The 24,409-nt window shown below is 46.4% G+C and overlaps 1 protein-coding gene and 1 pseudogene across 1 annotated transcript in view; one reads left to right on the top strand and one right to left on the bottom strand.

The window, feature by feature from the left end:
* ANKRD55 (ankyrin repeat domain 55) overlaps positions 1–24,409 on the top strand; it is a 144,435-nt gene that overhangs the window by 7,853 nt on the left and 112,173 nt on the right. The gene's annotated exons all lie outside the window — the stretch shown is intronic.
* On the bottom strand, positions 19,172–19,292 carry LOC120925164 (annotated as a pseudogene).

Below are 24,409 nucleotides of genomic sequence, written 5' to 3'. Positions count from 1 at the left end.
ATCCAAGCTGGTCAAATGTAAGTATGCAATAAAGATGAATTTGATTTAAGACTTGAAATTCTGATTTAAAGTGTATGTCTGTTCACAATAAAAAAAAAACATTTAGTACATCTCTTAAAAAAATACTCCATGTATAGAAAAATACCCGTTTATCCTGCCAGAATTTCAGTGAGCACCTACTGTATCCTGTAGTAAGCTAAAGTGCTGCCTCTGTTGCAATAAATTCTCTAGCAGTGTTGTCAGCCCTGCCTAAGTTCTCCTGTGTTGGCCTACAGATGAGGTGGAGGAGTTCATTGGATTCCTTGCAGGACCATGTGCATGCATTGCTAAAATGCAATGAATGTATTTTCTCTCATTGTCCAGCTGTGCACATTAAGGAAAATTAGAGGACTGGAAATAAGAGATAGCAAATATCAGAAAACATGAGGCAATAGGAAAGTGAGGTTATAAATTGAAATATCATCTGCATAGTAGATGGGATACTGAGCACCAGAACTAATCAGGCGGCCAACATTATGAACACAGATGATGAAGAGATGGGATCCAAGAACAAATCCCGCAACACACGAACAGACACGAGTGTTTAACATTTTATTCACAATGCACATCACCACCATGAAGCCGCACTCATCAGATGTTATCTGACCTGACATTTAAAGGTCACATAGTCCTCAATTATCACCAGAAACCCAAAGCTTCCTGAGGCTGGAAACCCCTTTCACGGTATCTCAGATAAGATTCTCATCAGAATCCAAGATGATGAGTGTAGTTGCAAAGCAATTTTGAAGCAAAGTAAAATCCTTATGTAGCAATGACCTTCTCAAAAAGGCTAACGTGTTTCTTCACAGCTTCATCAGAGTCAATGCTATGCATTTTGGAAAGGAAGGCTATAGCAATCAAAGCATATTTTATATCATGATTAATTGATCATTCCAAGCAGTGTTCTCATGTCTATAAGTGCTTTTACAAGCAGAGGTCAAATAATGCAAACACTCCACTAGGAGGAGTCATGGGAGCAGTAGGTGACTGACTCTACAGGACCTTATAGTGTAAGCACTGCAATCTCTTAGATCACTGTTCAGAACTCCATCTTAATCAGTTATCTCCTGAATGATAGTAATTAAACAAGTTTGTTATAGAGCACAGGAATTCACTCACGATCATGCTATCAGTTCTATGGGATTATTCTAGTGTTGTTGTATTTCCCTACAGAAAAGGAAATGTTATATCACAGTGCAAACCTCACACCACAATGTTGGCTGCATCAGCAATAAGGGCTTGTGGTGCAAGACTCCATTCACACTGAATGCGGCTTTGAAATTGCTCTCCTTCAGTGCAATTTCAAAGCTGCCAGTCAGTATGATTTCATGTGTAGCTTGCTAATATCTGTGCGACTTCATGCACAGATGTTTATATTTTGTTAAGTCGGAGTCGCACCGATTTGAACAGTACCATAGGCAAAGATAGGGTGTAACAAAATACATGACAAGACGCATCGGTGAGAACAGGGGTTAATGGAAGAAAAAGGCAATTTGTGTCCTTATGTCGTGTGACTTCAGCTCAAACCGATGTGCTTAATTGGTTTGCATTAAGGAAAATATTACTTTTTTGTGTAGATCATTCAGACGTGCTGTAGCCGTGGCATGCTTCAGCACATAGTAATAGCATGTAGGCACCCTGTAGGCAGCTGAATTACAGGGGAATGTACCATGCTAGTAAACTAGCTAGTCTTCCCAGGTTTGGGAAGTGTTTAATGCTGTTCCCGCTCTTTCTGAGCTCTGCTTCTCTCCCTGGGCTGTTATAAAAGGGGGGAGGGCTCTGTTCACACAGGAGTCTGCATGGAAAGAAGACAGAGACAGGCCATACAGATGCTGGCCCGGATTCAGAAAGGATTTACGACGGCGTATCTCCAGATACGCCGTCGTAAGTCCGAATGTGAGGTTGCCAAGATACGAGCGGCGTAAGTCTCCTACGCCGTCGTATCTGGGTGTGGTGACCGGGGAGGGTGAGCCCCACGGCCACACACATGCGCTTGATGGTTAGCTACTTGGTTCTTGGGGCTAGGAGCCCAGGGTCAGGTGGTATTAACCCTTAGTGAGGGCCAGATGGTATTAACCCTCTCTGTCACGTGACGCCACTGTAGTCTTGGTATACCCCGGGAAACTACAGCTCCGGGGGCCTCCGTATTCCCGCTAGTTAGGATGGCAATAACACAGTCCACAACAGGGGTTAATACAACGAAGGCTTTACTGGCATGAAGGCAGGTGTCAAAATCTTCACAGCGTTTAAACAGAGTGTCACAAAGGTTCTGCCGACAGTCTCTAGAGGATCACACAGCTGATAATGCTTGAGCTTGGCTGATCATATATATATACTCGGCTGCTGAGGCCGGATTAGTAATTCAGGGCCTATGCTTAACTAGGCTGAAAAATAGATACACTTACTGAAGTGTCGGTAGACTTGAGGCTTTTCGCCGGAATAACAGATTGATCCGATAAATGAGCTGAAGTACTGGTTCTGTAGTGTTTAGGGATACTCCACGCTTTACTGTACTTTCTCCTGAACTGAAGGATTCTGGCCTGCACTGTTTCTCCTCTGACTGTGCTTTGCTCTGCTAGGAACTGTGTGAAGCACTAGACTGCCCTAAACAGGAAGTACAATCCCTTATAAGGGCCTGATGAGACTGAAGCCCATTGGTTGAGAGCTGTGGATCATAGAGACTGACCTGTATTCCCCTTGGAACTTACATTCAAAGTTTGTTACAAGTTAAAGTATAACACAACACAATAAGGTCTTGTCTAGCACTTAGTCCTCCTGACTCTAATACACTCTGACTGAACATGAGATGGCTGACTAAACCTCTTAAAGCTATACACACCTAGTAAACGTATTATCAACCATAACAGTATAAATCACATCATGACTAGCTGAGTCCCTGCAGGGGAGACCCCACAAGCCGAGGGCCTCAATCTGACAGGGCCTACAGCAAATACCTGTACTGGGACACCACATTGGGGTGCATATTTACGCTGGCCGCTAGGGGCGCTTCCGTATATTTCCGTGTCGAATATGCAAATGAGGTAGATACGCCGATTCAGAAACGTACTTGCGCCCGTCGGATTTAGCTACGCCGTTTACGTAAGGCGTCGGTCCGGCGTAACTTTACCCCTCATAAAGCAGGGGTAAGTCATGTTAAGGTATGGACGTCGGAAGCGTAGAAACAGCGTCGTATTTTACGTTGTTTGCGTAAGTCGTGAATGTGAATGGGGCTGGGCGTAAGTTACGTTCACGTCGACAAAGCATTGAGCCGACGTATCTTGGGGAGTATTTGCGACGTTACTCTGAGCATGCACGCGCATGCGCCGTTCGATCGACCCCTCATTTGCATGGGGTCACAGTTCATTTTAATAAAACGCCCACTGCCAACCTACTTTGAATTACGCGGGCTTACGCCGGCCCATATACGCTATGCCGCCGTAACTTAGGACGCAAGTTGTTTCTGAATACGGTACCCGCCTCTCTAAGCTACGGCAGCGTAGCGCATATGAGATGCGATACGCCCGCATAAAGTTACGCCATTGTTTCTGAATCCAGCCCGTAATCTCATGCTGCTTTACAGAGAGGGCTCTACCCTAGCCACTTGGGAACATAAGTAAGGGTTTCAAAGAAGAAGATGTAACCCTTTATAGTCAGTAGCCACCCAGGAGCTCCCTGAAGCTCTCCTGCAACAGCATGGACTTGCACCAAGTAATTGACTCTCACCTTTGCAGTGATGCCTTGGCAGTCACACTCTGGAGTAGCTAGTTAGGGATGGATGCATTGAACTGTGTTTTCACTTAAAGATAAGCTCCAGGCTCCCCGCAAAAATTAAAAGTCAGCAGCTACAAGTACTGTAACTTATGACTTTTAATGTAAGGACACTGTCCAGGTATCCAGTGATGACCTCATCCGAGCCAATTCTTTAATCGGCTTCGGGTGCAGGTGCCGGCATTGTAAGTAAGGGAAACCTACTGCGCATGCGCTTTGTGAATTGTCCCATAGTCTTCTTGAAACTGTGATGTGTCCCATCAGGCTGCATGGGAAGGAGGAGGGGAAAACTTCTGACTCAGATCGCCATGGAGCATCTGACCAGAAGTGGGAGTCGGTACCTGTTAAAACCTTTTGGGTGAAGTTCCGCTTTAATCTGTTCTGCTGCAGGACTTTCAGTAAAGTTTGTTAACTCTTGCCTAAGCCTGGTCTGAAGGCACTGAAGAGGTGCAGAGGCGGCTCTAGACTTTGAGAGGCCTTAGGCAAAACTTAGACATGAGGCCCCACTGTGACTGTGCGGCCATGATACAGGAGATGGTCAAAGACTGTGCAGACAGTAATACAGAAGACGGTAAGAGACTGTGCAGACAATTATACAGGAGACGATCACAGACTGTGGCGACAATGATACAGGAGACGGTCAGAGAGACGGCGCGGAGAATGATACAGGAGACGGTAAGAGACTGTGCGGACAATGATAAACGAGATGGTAAGAGACTATGCAGACAATGATATATAATTTGTCTAATTAAAGAGCCGCCTCTGAAGGGATGCACAAGTGTCCAATACCAGATACACTACTTTGGGTCGGTACAACACATATGGGGTATGATGTCAGTCGTAGGGTGTTTACTCAATAGGGCGAGGAAGAGTAAAGTCGTTGCTAAGGGTAGCCAAGCGCAAGTTCATGACACAAAGCAACCAGTCATTAGGCGTGTTACCTGGTAAGGTGACAGGTCTTCCGTTAGCGAGGGGTTCAATGTTCTGGCTCCTTGGTTAATAGGTGCACGCATGAGATCCACACTATGTACACAGAGGGACCTCATTCTGTTACTGGGAGTAAGGTAACATAAGTAAGAAGGACTGGTGGAGTGGGCGCAGGCTTAGCGCATCCTTCCTAATGTAAACATACATTAAATTACAGTGTGTAGTGGCATGGGACAAGTCACTTTTCAGAGGAACTCTGTACTTTAATTGCTGCACACTGTAAACATCACTGAGTCTGGGAACTGCCATAATATTAGATTCTTTACATGAAACGCCTGGTCCCGGGCACTAAAGAGCGTGCTCCACGTGAATAGACACCTCCACATGCAAGGCGAGTCACCCTGCCCACACTGCCTGACATAACCCAATAACCCCGTGGGCTTACAGCTTGGAGCAGTCAACAAGCATTCACCCACTCCGCACCGCCGACAAGCATGCAATCGAAACAAAAAGAAAAAAAGGTTTTACAAAATGCATTGCAGCACAGTGCAACTTAAAAATGCAGGCTCTTGCATGTGTACATTTGCGTGTAGTACCCTCTTAACTAAGTTGCTAACAGTTGAGGCAAATTTTGTTTTTGGCTCCCCTGTAGCAGTGGAGTAGTGCTCAATTGCCTTTGGCTGTTCTGGGTTCTGCTGGTGGCAGGCTTGACTGGTTTCCGGTAGGTTCCAGAGTTTAGTGAGTGGAACAGGTGGATCCTCACTTGCATATTTTTACCACCTCAGCTAATCCCTGGCAGGGAGAATGGCCAATATGTGGGTATAACTAGGCTGGGGCCTGGAACAGCAGGGTCCTTATCCTGTGGTAGAAGACCAAGCCTGAGGGGTGTGGCCCTCTGGAGCTGATAGCTTCAGCTTAGAAGAGGCTGTCTGGGTCCCAGCTAGGGGCTAGGGGGCCCACGTCTAAAGTTCCTGAAGAGCGGTGCAGGAAGTCCACTAAAGACTTAGAGCGGAGGTCCACTTACTTTTTTTATTGGCCTACAGTAAAACAATCATACATTTCAAACTCACTTTTTAAGATATCTCGATTGCCCGATATCCATTTTAATTGAAAAGATTAATTTATATCAGATCCGAACGGCCGTTCTCATCTTGCTTGTGGGCATTTGAAGCCCACAAGCATTTACTTCCTGATTCCAGGGATTGCTGATCTACCAGCATCCCTTGCTTGTTGTAAAATCATATATTAATTTCCACATTGAAGATCCCTACACATTTACTTCCTTGAATTCAATCAGATGTATTCACTATGAGGGGAGCCGGAGGAGGACACCGGGAGCCGCAGGAGGAGATTGAGAGCTAGAGGAGGACCCAGGGAGCTGGAGGAGGACACTGGGTGATGCAGGATGATACGGGGAGCCTGAGGAAGACCCAGGGAGCCGCAGGAGGAGGTGTGGAGCCGGAGGAGGACCTGGAAAGCCAGAAGAGGAGGCGGGGCCCAGAGATGAAGGGATATTTGATGGACAGTGGGGGATAATCGGTGCAACAGTGGGGGAAGTTACAAGCACCGATCTCCCTGTGTGGCTTTAAATGAAGCAGCTGACAGTCGCAGAAGGGAGAGGAGGAGAAGTGGCTGTCAGGATGTTCCGGTTTCCCTGATTTGGGCTTTTAAATGTATGTAAAGTAGGGTGACCAGATGTCCACAAATTCTTGGGGACAGTCCCTGCACTGAGGACACTGTCCTCGGACCAAGGCAGGGGCGGTGCCAGACAGGGCCGCTTTTAAACCAGTACAGCCAGCCCTGTTGTACCAGGCTCGGCGTCCTGAGCTCAGCAAGGGGGCCCGAGCAGCCTCACAGATGATCGTGCGGCTGTGGGGGGGAGTTACAAGCAGGAAGCTTGATACAGAGGCTTCCCAACTGACCATCTACCCTGCTACTGAGGTCCAATAGCAGAACGCCACCCCTAAATGGTCTCCCTGCACAGAGATCCACAGATTGTTTGGCTGGCACAACACTCTCTCAGGAACGGGACAGAGGCTTCTCCATTGTCCTCCCCTCCTGCCGCTGGTTCAATTGATCTTTTACACCTATGATACCATTGGCATACAGTGACACATCTGGGACCCCTTCAACCAGGGGCAGGCATGATCCGATTGAAACTAACATCTGTGGTTAAAACTATTGGCTTTTGGTTGGCAGACCCCATGTAAGTTTTAATGTTTTTCAATAAACTATCTTTTAACACAAAACTTATAGAGGCTATTTTCGTACATTGAAAAAACGTGTCTTACCCCCACACCAGAATAAAACATTATACCAGAGTCTAAGCGCTATATGGAACCTTTTGTTACAGCCCCCCCTCCTCAGCAACTAAGACCCATAAGACTGACACAAATTCTCCCACATGGGTTTTTAGCAGGTGCCTGATCTTTTCTGTTGTTTTTTTTTAATCAATTGCTCTAGGAACACTTGCACGCAGGTAGGAACTTGGCAGGTAGGTTGTCCCAAACATCTTGGAGAACTAACCACCCATCTTCTGTGGATGTAGGCTGCCTCACATCCTTCCATCTCTTCTTGTAATCCCAGACAGACTTGATGATGATGAGATTAGGGCTCTGTGGGGGCTGAACCATCTCTTCCAGGATTCCTTATTCCTCCTGAATATAGGGCCAGATTCACGTAGAAGTGCGGCGGCGTAACGTATCGTAGATACGTTACACCGCCGCAAGTTTTCATCGCAAGTGCCTGATTCACAAAGCACTTGCAATGAAAACCTACGCCAGCGGCCTCCGGCGTAAGCCCGCGTAATTCAAAGGGGCGTGTATCATTTAAATTAGGCGCGCTCCCGCGCCGGACCTACTGTGCATGCTCCCTTTTGAATTTCCCGCCGTGCTTTGCGCGAAGTGACGTCATTTTTTCGAACGGCAACGTGCGTAGCGTACTTCCGTATTCCCGGACGTCTTGCGCAAGAAGGAAATTTTTTTTAAATTTTTAAATTTCGACGCGGGAACGACGGCCATACTTTATACAGCACATACGTGTGCTGTGTAAAGTTAGGGCACCAAAAACGACGACTAACTTTGCGATGGGAAACTAGACTAGCAGCGACGTAGCGAACGCGAAAAACCGTTGCTGATCGCCGTAACTCCTAATTTGCATACCCGACGCTGGTTTACGACGCAAACTCCCCCCAGCGGCGGCCGCGGTATTGCATCCTAAGATCCGACAGTGTAAAACAATTACATCTGTCGGATCTAAGGGCTATCTATGCGTAACTGATTCTATGAATTAGTCGCATAGATACTCTGAGAGATACGACGGAGTATCTGAGATACTCCGTCGTATCTCTTTTGTGAACCTGGGCCATAGTTCTTAATTACATTGGCTGTATGTTTGGGGTCATTGTCCTGCTGCAGAATAACTTTGGGGCCAATCACACGCCTCCCTGATGGTATGGCACGATGGATAAATATCTGCTTGTATTCCTCAGCACTGGCAAATGGTGGTCACACCAAATTATGATTTCATTTTGGATTTGGATTTCTCTTCTGTTCATTTATTTTCTATTTTGTTAATTGATAAGAATAAACTATTAACATTTCGATTTCTGAAAGCGTTGCTAATTTACAGCATTTTTTCACACCTACCTAATACTTTTGCACAGTACTGTACCCAATCCTCCACTTCCTTTGGCAGACCCCACAATAGGGATAAAACTTTTTTGCGGAAGGGAGTTTAACAAGACACGTGGCCACTCATTAAAATTAGAATAAAAGAGATTTAAAGTTAACTGCTTGCCGCCCACCGCGATCTCCGTGAGCGCGCCCGCGGGACCCGCAGACTCGATCGCCGCGGGCATAGCCGCGATCGTCTCACAGAGACATAGAACGGGGAGATGTTAGTGTAAACACAACATCTTCCCGTTCTGCCTAGCTGACACTGTCACTGATCGTGTTCCCTGTCATCGGGAACACGATCAGTGACGTGTCACATCAAGCCACGCCCCTCTACAGTAAGAATCATGCCTTAGGGAACACTTAACCCCAACAGTGCCACCTAGTGGGTAACATCTTCACTGCCAGTGTAATTTTCACAGTAACCAGTTCATTTTTATAGCACTGATCGCTGTGAAAATGATAGTGGTCCAAAAATGGTGTCAAAAGTGTCCGATGTGTCCGCCATAATGTCACAGTCACGAAAAAAATCACTGATCACCGCCATTACTAGTAAAAGATTTTTTTTAGAAAAATGACATAAAAATATCCCTTATTTTGTAAACGCTATAACTTTTGCGCAAGCCAATCAATAAACAATTAATTATTGCGATTTTTTTCACCAAAAATATGTAGAAGAATACATATCGGCCTAAACTGAGGAAACATTTTTTTTTATATATATATTTTTGGGGGATATTTATTATAGCAAAAATTAAATATTGCATTTTTTTCGAAATTGTCGCTCTATTTTTGTTTATAGCGCAAAAGATTAAAACCGCAGAGGTGATCAAATACCACCAAAAGAAAGCTCTATTTGTGGGAAATAAAGGACGCCAATTTTGTTTGGGAGCCACGTCGTATGACCGCGCAATCAGTTAAAGCAGTGGTTCTCAACCTTTCAAATGCCATGACCCTTTGATAAAATTTCCCAAGTTGAAGGGACCCCTAACAGTAAAATTATTTTCGTAGGGTGGGTTGTCAGCACAGAAAGCAAGACAAGTAATTTGCGCCCCTAACCCGCTGACATTTAGCGCTCCCTCAGTCCCTTCCACTCGTACAGTATTTAAAACCCCTTATGATGCATTTTAGGACGTACCACTCTTTCTCTTTGTTCTTCTTTCTTTCCCTTTTATCTCTCTCTATCCTAATTTCTTGTTTTTTTCCCCCCATTCCTCTCTCTAGCCATCTTTCTTGTTCTTTCTCTTCCTTTTTCTTTGTTCCTCCCCCTCTTTTCCTCTCCCTTCCATGTATTCTCTATTGTTATTCCTTCTCTTACTCCTTGGTGGAGGGGGGGTGCGGGGAATGGGATGAGTGGCAGTGCTGGGGAGAGTTCTGATCAGCCAACTTAGGTGCTCTTGATCAAGGTCATCTGCTGATCTGAGAACTGTAGTGGGGACTTTTAATCATTAGTAGTGTTACTCAATGTGTCTCCGTATTCACTGTGTCTCTGACTTTGTGGTGTCTCGTAGCAGTGACACCTCTACCGAAATCAGGAGATAGGGTCTCCTCCAGCCCTTCCTACTTCACATTCCTTACCAGTCATCTGACCTCTAGTCTCTGCCCCCCAGCCATGCTGTGAACTGAATGGGCGGCTGCAAAGAGGCTGGATGACCGCGGGCTCCAGGGACAGCTCTGCTTTGCCACCGAAAAAAGGCTGGGTGAAAGGTGCGGGCTTCAGGAATAGCCCAAGATTTGGTGACCCCTGGCAAATCTTCATTCGACCCCCGAGGGGGTCCCGACCCCCAGGTTGAGAACCACTGAGTTAAAGCGACACAGTGCCGAATTGCAAAAAGTGGCCTGGTGCTTTAGCTACAAAATGGTTCGGGGCTTAAGTGGTTAAACTACGTAGAGGGTATTTTACTGTAAGAGTGGCAAGGATGTGGAATGCCCTTCCACAGGCGGTGGTCTCAGCAGGGGGCATCAATGGTTTCAAGAAATTATTAGATAAGCACCTGAACGACCACAACATACAGGGATATACAAGGTAATACTGGCATATAATCACACACATAGTTTGGACTTGATGGACTTGGGTCTTTTTCAATCTTACCTACTATGTAACTATGTAAGATGGTGCACCCTGTGCTCCGGTGGTGGACTTTCCCTCAGCGTCCTAATGTCCAATGCAGTGCTGAAGAACCTGCATTGATCTTGATGATGTCAGAACTTCAGACTGCTGGAGCATAGAGAGGACGCTGCAGGGATGGGTCTAGCAGCACAGAGGTTTGGGTAAGTAAATATTTTTTTATGTCCCCTAGATTAGGGTGACCAGACATCCCCGGTTTCAGGGGACAGTCCCCGGATTGAGGACACTGTCTCCCCGGTTTTGTCCCCGGATTGGATTTGAACAGGGGCTGGGGCAATTTCAAAGACAGTGCAGAATTTAAAAAAAATATGAATTACTCTGCCGCTCCTACTAGCTTAGGGGGTGTGTTTTTTTCTCATTATCTTTGCCCCTTTCTGATGCTCATGTGCTGGTTGGAGCTGAGGGCATATTTCTTCAGTTTCAGGTGTATGCCCATTCAGCTCCGCTCGCATGTTCTTCTGCCTTGGCTCAAGTCCCAGTCAGCTGCCTGCCTATCTGCTTGCCTTCCTTAGCGGAGTGATCTTCCTCCACTCCCCACCCAGTAGTACCTGGGGCCCAGAGAGTAAGGCCCCATACACACTCGAGGATTTCAGCGGATTTCTCTGCGATGGAGTGTACTCACCATCGCATTGAAATCCGCGCCGAAATCCTCTAGCGATGACGTGTCGCGCCGTCGCCGCGATTATGACGCGGCGACGTGCGCGACGCTGTCATATAAGGAATTCCACGCATGCGTCGAATCATTACGATGCATGCGGGGGATCCCTTCGGACGAATGGATCCGGTGAGTCTATACAGACCAGCGGATCCATCCGTTGGGATGGATTCCAGCAGATAGATTTGTTTAGCATGTCAGCGAATATTTGATCTGCTGGAATCCATCCCAGGGGATAAATATCCGCGGAAACAGATCCGCTGGAGTGTACACACCATAGGATCTATCCGCTGAAACCCATTCGCTGGGATTTTTCAGCGGATGGATTCTATCGTGTGTATGGGGCCTAAGACTTGACAGGCTGCGAGGTGGGCGGTGACGGGCAGGGAGTCGCTGATTGCCGCCATTACTAGTAAAAAAAAATAATAATATATGTCCCCGGATTTTATTAAAAATATCTGGTCACCTTACCCTAGATCTAAACGACTAGTTAACCCTTGCAGTGCAGGCACAGCCCCACTTGAAGGGAGAATTTTCAAGTTTCCTGGAGTTGGGCCTTAGGTTCCATTTATCAAACCATACGAAATAAGAGAGGTGTGTTTTGTTAATGAGTCAAATGGAAACCTGCTTTGGAGCATTACAACTGGAGGAGGAGAGTTTGACTTTGCGGTGGGGAGATGCCGTAGTGACCTTTGTTATTTCCGTCACATTGCTGGGTTGTGACTTGGATAGGAAATCATTATGAAGTCTTGACACTATGCAGTTTGTACATCAGCAATCATCAGATTGGCTTCAGGATGATTTTTACTTGTTCCTTCAGGGATATACTACAGCTGAATGCTATGGAAAAAAAAATGACAGCATTTGTCTGTGGCTGAGAGATCAGTGAAGCACAGTGGGAAGCCGGTTCTAACAGCATGAATGTGTGAGACATGACTTTCAGGCAAGTCTTCCCCCAGCGGGGATCCCTCCACTTCCACCTGCTTGTTAAAATGTCATTTCGAGGAAAGGCAGGTCACAGGAATCAAAAGTTAACACTCGCATCACTCACTGGCTTATTCCATCAGGCAACAAGTAAAATGGAAACTGCATCTTCTATGGCATCCGGTCAGAAATGATCTTTCATTTTGACATCTGATTGGCTGCCGTGGTTTCTGTCAGTTACTACATCATCATCACTCTAATACTGCGTACACACGCTCGGAAATTTCCAAAAACAAATGTTCGATGGGAGCTTGTTGTCGGAAATACCAATCGTGTGTAGGCTCCATCGGACATTTGCTGTCGGAATTTCCGACAACAAAAATTTGAGAGCTGGTTCTTAAATTTTCCGACAACACGTCGTACATGACCGCGTTCTTGGCGATCAGAATTTCCGACAACATTTGTGCGACCATTTTTATGCAAGACAAGTTTGAGACAACATCCGTCGGAAAAAAATCCACGGTTTTGTTGTCGGAATGTACAATCGTCTGTACGCGTCAGAATAAAGAGCTTCTACTGTATCTTTTTTAATTGGTATTTTTTTATGAATTCATAAAATCACTTCCAAGGTTATACATAGGGGGGATTTACTAAAAACTGGTGCACTCTGGTGCAACTGTGTCTGGTAGCCAATCAGCTGCTAACTTCAGCTTGTTCAATTAAAGGGGTTGTAAAGGTAAAAGTTTTTTTTACCTTAATGCATCCTATGCAGTGGTGAATGGTGGGGAATAGTGGGGAATGGGAGAGTTATTTTGCTCCCATTCACAATTTTCTAAATTGGGCTGCTGTCATTCCTGAACTGTCCTGTAGGTCAGTCTGTGCTCCAGGGGTGTTGTTTCCACCCCTGGGTGACAGCTGGCGCTAGAGGGGTTCTGGCAGAGACGCTTTTCCCCAGCAGGGGGAGAGTATATCTGTGGCAGATGCCATTTTGTGTGGTCCTTCGCGGGTTCCAGGTTTCAGGTGCGGCACCCACCTTCAGGGTGTGCGCATCCAACGGACCCCGGTGATGGCCTACCGGGCCGGGGTCATACGCTACGCGGAGCTCCACGTTCCTGATAGGGACCCCAGTGACTTACTGGGTTCCCAATTCTTTTGAGGAGATCCCAGGCAGGAAGCCGTTCGATGGGGGGTCGGCTTGAGGAGAACCCGGAGGCAGGTTGTCCAACAGGGCTTGAACGAACCATCGGGGATCTGGTGACTGGAATGTTGGCAGGTACACTATTACTGTCATCCGGTGACCTATGCTTAATCTACTGGGAGGATTCGCTTAATCTCGATCTGTTCATTTAGCTCATTCAAGTAATTGGCCTGTGGCAGAGGCCTGAGAGCCAGGTCTGTGGCAGAGGCCTGTTCCTCCCAGAAACCTAAAGTGACACTTTGGCTGCCAGGCTTGTGGCAGGAGTCTCTCCGGGGGCACTTAACCCACTCTGGCTAGAGTGGCGACGGATTGCAATTGATACTACTGAGAGGGTAACTTAAAATGCCGATTCCAACAACAACCAACGGTAGATGTGTTAAGATGAGGCACTGAGATCTCAAGGAATGTAGAATGCAATCTACTCACTGGGGGGAGAACCTCTAGGGGAATCTAGGGTGGAAAAGGACCTGGGGGTCCTAGTAGATGTCGGCTCAGCAATGGCATGCAATGCCAAGCTGCTGCTAACAAAGCAAACAGAATATTGGCATGCATTAACCACTTCACCCTGGACGGACGTCCCTGGACGTCCTTGACTTTCAGGGGGATATCTGAATGATGGGTGCAGCTACAGGCATCATTCAGATATCACTATTTTCAGCCGGCGATTCTGTGCACCATAAGAACAATCATAGCGGCAGTTCTGCCGCTTGATCATTCTTATGGGTGATGGGAGGGGACGATCGGCCAGTGCCGGATGAGAGGCATAGAGATTTCTTGTGACCAGATGGTCATCAGTCATCTCTATGGCCGCCGGAGGCCCGGGCGCGACGTTATGACGTCACGCCCGGATACCCGGAAGAAAACAAAGCCGCAATCGCGACTGTCCGCATAAGATCAGTACATTTTTTTCACAATCTCATGCTTTCCAGCCTGAGGAGAGATGGGAGGTCTTATTGACCCCAAATCTCTCCATAAAGAGGACCTGTCACAATAGATTCCTATTACAAGGTATTTTTACATTCTTTATAATAGGAATAAAAGTGATCAAAAAAAAAATGTAAAAAAAGTGCAAAAAAAAAAAAAAATTAAGTAAAATAAAAAATAAAAATATATATATTTTTTAAACGCCTCTGTCACCAGTAGCTCGCGCTCAGAATCAAACACACATGCAAGTCCCGCCCACATATGTAAATGCCATTCAAACCACACATGTGAGATATCGCCATGTGCGTTAGAGCGTGAGCAACAATTCTAGCACTAGACCTCCTCTGTAACTCTAAACTGGTAACCTGTAAAAAAAATGAAAGCGTCGCCTATGGAGATTTTTAAGTACTGAAGTTTGGCGCCATTCCATGACTGTGTGCAATTTTAAAGTGTGACATGTTAGGTATCTATTTACTCAGTGTAACATAATCTTTCACATTATACAAAAAATTGGGCTAACTTTACTGTTTTGTTATTTTTTCATTTATGAAACTTTTTTTTTTTTTTTTTTTTTAAAGGCGTTTGAAAAATGATTATGCAAATACTGTGTGAGAGATTAAAAGTTGCAATGACCTCCATTTTATTCCCTAGTGTGTCTGCTTAAAAAATCATATATATATATATATATATATATATATATATAGTGTTTGGGGGTTCTGAGTAAGAGATAAAACAATAATTCTCCCGCTCTACAAGACTCTGGTCCGGCCGTACCTAGAGTATGCTGTCCAGTTCTGGTCACCAGTCCTCAGGAAGGATGTACTGGAAATGGAACAAGTACAAAGAAGGGCAACAAAGCTAATAAAGGGACTGGGGGATATTAGTTATGAAGAAAGGTTGCAAGCACTGAACTTATTCTCTGGAGAAGAGACGCTTGAGCGGCAATTTAAGTTAAATTTACAAATACCATACTGGTGACCCCACAATAGGGATAAAACTTTTTTTGCGGAAGGGAATTTAACAAGACACATGGTCACTCATTAAAATTTAGAAGAAAAGAGGTTTAACCTTAAACTACGTAGATGGTTCTCTACTGTAAGAACGACAAGGATGTGAAATTCCCTTTCAAAGGCGGTGGTCTCAGCAGTGGGGCATCAATAGTTTAAAAAAACTGACCTGAACGACCACAAAATATAGGGATATACAATGTAATACTGACATATAATCACACACATAGGTTGGACTTGATGGACTTGTGTCTTTTTTCAACCTCATCTACTATGTAACTATGTCAAATTCAGCTTTACTTGCAATGGGGAACAGCATTACAGGAGAGAGCAGAAAAAAAAATGTCCTTCAGGTTGTAGAGTTTAGCTGATGGGATATACCCACTGCTCTAGGGAACTCCTTAAACTGAATAGTAGTTGGTAGTTTTTTATTGAACTGTCAGAGCAAATCTGAAACTAAATATGTGTGCCATCCCCATCCGTGTCTGAAGAGCTTCCAGCGAGCTAGGCACCATGTACATTACATAGTTACCCCTCCAAACCTATTCCTATTCCTTGCTTTTGCAGTTGTAGTGTGGTAGTTCTAGTTTAATTTTTCCTTTCTGAAAGATTATTCAAAAGAGTTCTACTTTAAGAACAATAACATACTGATACTAACATCTGCTGTATCAACATCTGCGCTGCAGCACTATAGACTGCAATGCAGACAGCATGCTTATGTACAGCAGACAATACACACTCAACAATTCCCTTCAAAGTTTAAAAATAAACTAAGTTTAGTTCAATTGATTTCTCTGGAAATTTTCAAGAAAAGAAAATCTGCAAACAGATGTTAATCTTTGTGCACATTTAAAAGGATCACTAAAGTTAAATTTTTTTTTTTAAATAACAAACATGTTATACTTACCTCCACTGTGGATCACTTGGATGTGATTGACAGCAGCGCGAGCCAATGGCTGCGCTGCTTTCAATCAACCAATGAATGAGCCGGGAAGAGGAAAGACAGCCGAGAAGCCTGCGCGTTCACAGCGCGGGACTTTCGAGGGATCAGGTAAGTAAAGGGGGTGTTCGGGGGGCCTCTAATCCATAGATGTTTTTTCACCTTAATGCATAGAATGCATTAAGGTGAAAAACTTTTACCTTTACAACCCCTTTAAATATTATAATTATTATTATACAGGATTTATATAGCGCCAACAGTTTGCTCATCGCTTTACATCATGGAAGACAGTACAGTCACAATACAAATCAATACAGGAGGGATCAGAGGGCCCTGCTCGTTAGAGCTTACAATCTAGAAGGGAGGGTCAAGTGGAACAAAGGGTAGCTAGCTGTGGGGGATGATCAGATGAAAATACAGTTGTTAGGTGTGGGTAGGGTAGGCTTCTCTGAAGAGGAGGGTTTTCAGGGATCCTCTAAAAGCTAATAGAGAAGGAGATAGATGGAGAGATTGGGGTAAGGAGTTCCATAGGTTTGGCGAGGCTGGAGTCCTGGAGACGCGCATGGGAGCAGGTGATGAGAGAGCTAGAGAGTAGGAGGTCTTGAGAAGAACGAAGAGAACGATTAGGTTGGTATTTAGAGACTAGGTCATTGATGTAACTGGGGGCAGAGTTGTGGATGGCTTTGTAGGTATTTGTTAGTAGTTTGAATTTAATTTGTTGGGTGAGCGGAAGCCAGTGGAGGGATTGACAGAAGGGAGTAGCAGAGACAGAGCAGTTGTAAGGTGGATTAGTCTGACAGCAGCATTCATGATGGACTGAAGGGGGGTTAGAGTATGCAGAGGTAAGCCAATGAGGAGGGAGTTTCAGTAATCGAGGCGAGAGATGACTAGGGTGTGAATTAAGAGTTTTGTGGTGTCATTGGTTGGAGGCGGCAAGATTTGGACAGTGATTGAACGTGAGGCTTAAAGGAGAGTTCAGAGTAAATATAAATTAGTACTAAAAAAAGGTAACTTTCTCTGAGTCTGGTAAAATAATCTATGGTCTATTATGGCTTCTGAAGACATATCTGTGAATGTGACCCACTTAAAGGGAAAGAGTGGTGTATTTTCAGTGAGCAAGTATTTTGATTTGTTATTTTGGATAGAGTAAGGGAGGGTTATAACCTCTGCCAGTTATTTTTGGCATTTGTGTCCCAATGGGGAGATTTACCTTAAAGTGTTACTAAACCCACAACAGTAAAATCTGTCTGTATATGCAGAATAGCATGCTTGTTATACTCACTATGGAACTTAAGGGGTTAATCCTCTGTATTGTGCAAAAAGGCTCTTTGACCCTGTATGGATAGATCCTTCTCCTTTTGCAGGGTCTCTCTTGGCAAAGCCAGATAAGACACAGTCAGAGTAGTAACGCTGCACATGTTTAGTTTGGTCTCTATTGCTGGAGAGAACATTTCCTGTTTGAGCTGAGCTATTCAGATCACATGGTAATGACATCACACATTTGGGTGTGTATACAGATCCTAAGTGACAGCCCAGTCCCTCCCTCCTCCTCCTCCATGCCCAGTAACTAAAAAAGAGCACAGTGGGTGGGATGTCACATCTTGATTGATGGATGATCCACCCCCCATAACAGCACGAGGGCACAGGCTGTAGTGAAAATCTCCTCCTACCCTGAACACTCAGCACTCAGGCAAAACCTGAGTGCTGAGTGTTGGGAGCTTGTTGTCGGAAATTCCGACAGTGTGTAAGCTCCATCAGACATCTGCTGTCGGAATTTCTGACAACAAAATATTGAGAACTGGATCTAAACCCAGTTATCGTAAATTGCGAGCGTCTTACGACAATTCTGACGCACAAAATTCCATGCATGCTCTGAATCAAGTACAAGACGGAAGCGCTCGGTCTGATAAAACTAGCGTTCCTAATGGAGATAGCACATTCATCACGCTGCAATTTTTTAAATCTTTTAATGCAACGCATTCTCTTCTTCTTTAAAATGCTAGAATAATTAAGTTATTTTGCTGCTGATATTCACACAGAGTTGTGACAAACTGATTTCTCAGAGACTCCAAGAAATCGGGAACAGCAGCAGATAACATATAAGCGCAAATAGTCTCTCACCAAACTTCTGCTAACACAAGATTAGCAGAAGGGTGGCGCACTTGGTATTGAACTTCCCTTTTAGAGTGCCGTCTTATGTGTTGGACGTGACCGTGTTCTTGGTGATCGGAATTTCCAACATCATTTGTGTGACCGTGTGTATGCAAGACAAGTTTGAGCCAACATCCGTCGGAAAAAAATCCACGGTTTTGTTGTCGGAATGTCCGATCGTGTGTACGCGGCATTAGTGTACGTCTTTTAGTGCCCTCCTAAAGAGGAAGGACCCTTCCCTGACGTCCTAGAGAGCAAGACTGACAGGGTAAGGCAAACACCTCTCCTCATGTTGAGCCAAAGCTAACGACTACTAGGGAGTACTAGGTGGGGGGCTCTGTCAAAGAGAGCCCCCCCCCAAGGCAGTGGTGGAGGGAACTTGGTGGTCACAGATACTCAGATTGTTCTGCTGGACCTTAGCGCAGGCCTGAAGATCCATGGCCCAGAATCCTAGAGTAAAAAAGGAAAACACATATATAAGTTCAGGTGCATTGGATGGACCTTGTGGAAACAAATCTCTCCCATATATCGGCAAAAGGGCCTATCCCATGAAGCGTTGTGCAGAAACAAAGCTTGGGTATTGTGGCCTAGTGCAGTTTCACACAGTAGGGTGCCAAAACTATAGTGTTACACTGACAACACCAGGACACCACTCCCAGGGGATGCTTGACACTGGCCCTCTGCCTTCCTTGCCTCTGGCCAGACCAGGTAGCACTGCCCAAATCAGGGCCCCTTGGAATCTTCCACCAGGGAATTACTCCCAGACCCACATCACCCAGTGGGAAAACCGGCTTCTGTTTCCACAGTAGGATCCCTCAGGACCCCCATAATAATAGTAGGGATACTATACAGCCAGACATCCCAGCTGAACATCTAGAATGATGGCAGAGCATCCCTACCAGACACTTATAAGAACAGATACTACACTTGATCTTAGCCAAAGGGCCAAGAGGTGATTAGGGTCTCTTCTGCCATAAACACTCTTCCTGTCAGTGTCAGTCAAAGTTTGAGTGTAATACCATTCAATAGGAACTCATTACAGAGAGGGATCATTATACAATAAATCCTACAATACAGTACAAATGGCTGCTTGCGCTTGCCCTTATGTGGCATTGTCTCTCTAACAGTGAGGTAGGCTGGGTCTGGTGGACCCAGGAAGCAACTGGAGGGATCTCAGACTGGCACCACAGAAGAAGTCTCCAGTCTAGATGATCAGGTGAACTGCTGTAGGCACAAGGCCACGCCACATGAGGCTCAGCACTCTGGACAAAGTTGGCATAGTGACTGGGTCTTCTCATGACACTGCATGCCTCTGTGTCCCAACCTGGCTGCCTGCACTCCAGAATTAATAGTGGGGGTCAGGCAGCTGGTGGCTGACCACATGCCCAGCCACCTCTGCCCTATGAGCGCCTGGAGCCAACAAATCTATATCCTGGGTTGTCCAGGGGCCTTTGGGGGTCAAGGGGATAGTGGGAATCCAGGGATCCAGGTAAAAGGGCACCTGCATCTGAGCATGTAAGTAATGATGCACTCTCCGCTACACTTCTACCTAGGCAGCTGGGTTAATCATTCATTAAACAGACTGGGTATGGCAACGGTTACCATTTATCTGTTTTATTATTTGCAGTTCGACTTGTATCTACAAATGCAATACAAAGAATCTGAAGTATAATGTTGTTAACACTCAGGTTAACCAAGCATTATGGCTAAAAGCTTGTCTGGATTTAAAACTAAAATTCAGGAGATATCCACTATCATTGAGCAAGAGCACCAAGATCACCCCTGATACTCGCTACAAAGTAACAATATTGCATTATAATCTTTAACTCTACACAGAAAGGTGAAAGCTTGAGCTTGGCCACTGAGATATTTTCCCAGCAGCCTTTTTAAGAACTGCTATTTCATTCCCCTGAAAAATATTCCTTTAGGCTGTTATTTGGACCAGAGTTATATAGGGTTGCCACCTGTCCGGGATTCACCCGCACAGTCTGGGTTTTGAATCATGTGTCCAGGTTTCAGTCCCCCTGAAACCCGGACACATTATTCAGACATGAATGTAGCTCAGAACAGAGCCTGACAGGAGGGCGAGAGGGCAGTATGCATGTGTAGCGCATGTGTACTTTATAGTACCTGTGCTAGTTCAATTTAGAGGGAGATCAGAGTGTAGTTAAACTCTGATCCAGATTGTTAAGTGCAAAACAGGGTCTCTGTCTCAGCTTGGCTGTGCTGTGGGCTATTCTGTTGCTCTGGGGTGTTCTTCCAACCCCGGTGCTGCAGGTGGCAGCAGTGGAGTCAAGGTTTGGGTGCTCTTTCCCAGCAGCCAATCAGGAGGGTTTGATCTCGCTGTGCATGCAGGGGAGGGGTATTTATGAGACAGACGCCATTGGTTCTGGGTCTTCTTCATCGAGTGTGGCACCCACCTTTAGGGTGACCACATCACGGCGCCCCGGCGATATGGCCTACCTGGCCGGGGCGTGCGTGCCACGCGGTGTTCCTGGTTCCGGGACCATGTTGGCCCGGAGCATCTGAACAACGATGGGGACCCAGTGAGCGACTGGGTTACCACCTTTGAGGATCCAAAGCTGTACTGCTCTTCGGTGGGGAGTCCGTCTGAGGAGCGCCATTGAGAGGCTGGCTATCCAAAAGGCCCTCGACAAACCACCGGGGATCAAGGTAGCCGGACACTGAGGGATTGATCACCTGTCAGTCGGTACCTGGGCGACAAGTTGAAGGAGATCCAGGCGTAATTCATCTAAGGAGGGATATCTCCGTGATTACAATCCAGAGAGGGCCTGTGGCAGAGGTGTCTTTCTGAGGCTCACCAAGGAGGGTCTGTAGCAGAGACTTTTCCTCGAGTTCACCAAGGAGGGTCTGGGGCAGGGACTTATCCTACAATTGTCCGAGTGATACTCCGGCTTCCAGGTCAGTGAGAGAGGCCTCTTCGGGTACGCTAAACCCACTCAGGCAGGAGTGGCACAGAGAAGTGTTACGCTTGGGAGCAGGACTGTTTCCCTATCATCACGCCTGAATCTGCTGTTCTCTCTTCTTCTTCAACTTTACTTTCCTCACCACAAGTTTATTGTTTTTACCCGGCTGGGTTATAAAGAGCACAGCAAAGAACACCTACTGCGGACATTCCTTTTCTTCTACCAAATGCAATACGCATCATTCACCCCTAGGAATTTGGGGGAGCCATGAGGTAAATGTGCCACCCAAACAACCAGCAGCTCTTCCGGGGGCAGGGTTGGACTGGCCATCGGGACTACCGGGAGTTTCCCGGTGGGCCGATGGCTCAGTGGGCCAGTTGTCACTCAGGGGCGTCGGGAGGGGGTGGCTAAAGCCCCGAATGGGTCCCCAAAAAGCCCGGAGTCCGTCCTGAGTGTAAACATCCAGTGATGATTGGTGGGCAAGCGGGGCGTGCGGCCGCAGTGAGAGTGGAGCTGTCAAAACGAAGCACTGATGTCGGGGATGGGCGGGGCCAATATGCGGGGCACCCCCATCATCAGTGCTTAGATTTGACAGCTCCACTCTTACTGCAGCAGCAAGCCCGATACCAATGTGCGGGGCCCCTTTCGTCCAGTACATTTGCAAACACTGCCTGTATACACTCTGACAGTCAGAATGTATACAGGCAGTGTTTGCTATGTACTGGACGAAGGGGGCCCGCACATCGGTATCGGGTCGTGCGGCTGCAGAGTCTGACTGCTGGCTGGGGAAGAAGGTGGTGGCCGCACTCGTTGCAACTACTGCACGTGAACCTTTCCGGTGCAGGCTGCAGAGTATCGCTGCTGGAGGGGGTGCATGGCGGGTGGCGTGCATGTGCAGGGTGACAACAGTGAACCTGTTGAACATCCTGCCTGTGTGTCCTCTCAGACCTCTTCTCTCCCGTGTAACTCCTCCTTCCCCCACAGCCACTTTCATCCATACAACAAGCAGACTGTCCGAGCAGAAGGCGGAGCTGTCCAACTTTTCAAGTTAAAAAGCCTGTGATTGGTTGCCAGGGGCAGTCCTAGCAACCAATCGTCTGTCTGTAACATGGAAAGTTGAACAGCTCCCGCCTTCTGCTTGGACGCTTCGCATCCTCTGAGTGTCTTCTCCCTGCTGTGTAAGGTAAGGGAGGGGGTACTGACATAAAGGGAGCTGTGTTTTGTTGCAAAGAAAGAAGATGGCTGTAAAGGATACCAGAAAGGAGGGGACTGTGAAAGGAAGTGGGTGTCAGTGTATGTGTAATGAGGGGGGGACAGTGTTTGTGTAAGGAGGGGGGGACAGTGTTTGTGTAAGGAGGGGGGGGACAGTGTTTGTGTAAGGAGGGGGGGACAGTGTTTGTTTCAGGAGGGGGGGACAGTGTTTGTTTCAGGAGGGGGGGACAGTGTTTGTTTCAGGAGGGGGGGATAGTGTTTGTTTCAGGAGGGGGGGGTCAGTGTTTGTTTCAGGAGGGGGGGACAGTGTTTGTGTAAGGAGGGGGGGACAGTGTTTGTTTCAGGAGGGGGGGGGCAGTGTTTGTTTCAGGAGGGGGGGACAGTGTTTGTGTAAGGAGGGGGGGACAGTGTTTGTTTCAGGAGGGGGCGGGACAGTGTTTGTTTCAGGAGGGGGGGGGCAGTGTTTGTTTCAGGAGGGGGGGACAGTGTTTGTTTCAGGAGGGGGGGGCAGTGTTTGTGTAAGGAGGGGGGACAGTGTTTGTGTAAGGAGGGGGGGACAGTGTTTGTGTAAGGAGGGGGGTCAGTGTATGTGTCTGTGATTTTTTTTAATATGCAGCAAGGCGGGGGGGGGGGGGTAAATGCACTGCCGCTGGTCATAGTAACTGATTTATTAGACCCTTTCACACTGAGCCGCCCATAGCGTCGGCGGTAAAACGCCGCTATTTTTACCGCCGACAACTGCGTATAGTTTACTGTTTTTGTGTGTGTGTGCAAAAATTAAGTGGGCCGGTCTGGATGAAGTCCAGGGCCAAATTTTTGTCCCAGTCCACCCCTGTCCAGGGGTAATGCTACACATGCGTCATTAATATTCTCTTTGGAGCGCCCAAAGGTGTCCCAGGTCTGTTATCCTATAGTGTATACTAAAAAAAAAGAAGAAAAAGTGGTAACCCTAGAGTTATAAGGTTACTCTGTCACATCTTTCTTCAGTTATGAGTACAGTAGTTCCTCCAAAGTGGTTAGACAGTTAAACTCATTTGGGTTTATTTACCAAAGACAAATAGACTGTGGACTTTACAACTGAAGTTGCGCTCATTTTCCCCAGAGCTTACTGAATGTGGTGAAGCTTCACCTTGTAAAGAATACCGAATCAGGTACAAGGAAAAAAAAAATTCTACTTGCACATGGTTGGATGATAAGCCGAGCTTCACCACATTCACTATGCTCTGGTAGAATGGTCTCTATATTGTCTATGACAGTGTCTCAACCCTTTTTTTAGTCAAGGCACCCTTTAAATAACAGAATAATTTCAAGGCACCCCATTCTAAAATTTAAATTAAACTAATAGTTTTTTTTTATAATGCAGAAACACCCAAAATTACAGGTGATGTATTCTTCCAAGGCAAACGCACCTTTGCACACTGACACTGACTAGTATTCCAGTGTTTCTCTTCTCTCTGTTTCTCTCCCTCACTCAGTTAATGTGACCCCGGGGGTGACAGAGAGAGCAGGAGAGGAGCAAACATTGTCCTCCTTATAAACTGCTGATGTCATTGGTTGTTAACCACTTCCCACCCGGCCTATAGCAAAACGTGGCGATCGGTGCGGCGTGTCAGTCTGACACACTGCTACATCGATCTCAGTAAAGAGCCTTTACCATGTAATCAGATGTATCCAATCACAGCTGATCACGATGTAAACAGGAAGAGCCGTTGATCGGCTTTTCCTGACTCGTGTCTGACAGATGCGAGTAGAGGAGAGCCGATCGGCTGCTCTCCTGACAGGGGGGGTCTGTGCTGATTGTTTATCAGTGCACCCCCTCGGATGCCCGCCCAGGACCACCAGGATGCCGCCAGGACCACCAGGGATTGCCTTCACACTGGACCACCAGGTAATGCCACCCTAGACCACCAGGTACCTGCCAATCAGTGCCCATCC

The sequence above is a fragment of the Rana temporaria genome, chromosome 1 (assembly GCF_905171775.1).
Source record: "Rana temporaria chromosome 1, aRanTem1.1, whole genome shotgun sequence".
NCBI classification, from domain to species: Eukaryota; Metazoa; Chordata; class Amphibia; order Anura; family Ranidae; genus Rana; species Rana temporaria.
The sequence above is the reverse complement of the archived record's forward strand: the minus strand, read 5'-3'. Positions and strand labels throughout refer to the sequence as shown.